Raw genomic sequence first — 581 nt, 5'->3', positions numbered from 1 at the left:
GCAGATAAGTCCAACATGTCCATATACTGAGAGCTAGCTACAATACAGAGTAGTCCAACATGTCCATATACAGAGAGCTAGCTACATGGCAGATGAGACGAACATTTTCATATACAGAGAGCTATATTTCATGGCAGATCAGTCCAAAATGTCCATATACAGAGAGCTAACTACATGGCAGATGAGACCAACATGTTCATACACAGAGAGCTGGCTACATGGCTGTTCAGTCCAATGTGACCATGTACAGAGAGCTAGCCACATAGCAGAGTAGTCCATCATGTCCATATAAAGAGTTCTAACTATATGGCAGGTGACTCCAACAAGTCCATATACTGAGAGCTAGCTACATGGCAGAGTAATCCAATATGTCCATATATAAACTACTAGCTACACGGCACATGAGACCAACCTATCCATATACTGAAAGCTAGCTACATGGCAGATAAGTCCAACATGTGTATATATAGAGGACTAGCTACTGGGCAGATGAGTCTAATGTATCCATATACTGAAATCTAGCTACATAGTAGAGTAGTCCAATATGTACATATACAGAGTACTAGCTACATTGCAGATTA

Source organism: Chrysochloris asiatica, unplaced genomic scaffold, assembly GCF_000296735.1.
Source record: "Chrysochloris asiatica unplaced genomic scaffold, ChrAsi1.0 scaffold00528, whole genome shotgun sequence".
In the NCBI taxonomy this organism is placed as follows: Eukaryota; Metazoa; Chordata; class Mammalia; order Afrosoricida; family Chrysochloridae; genus Chrysochloris; species Chrysochloris asiatica.
Note: the sequence above shows the minus strand (reverse complement) of the source record.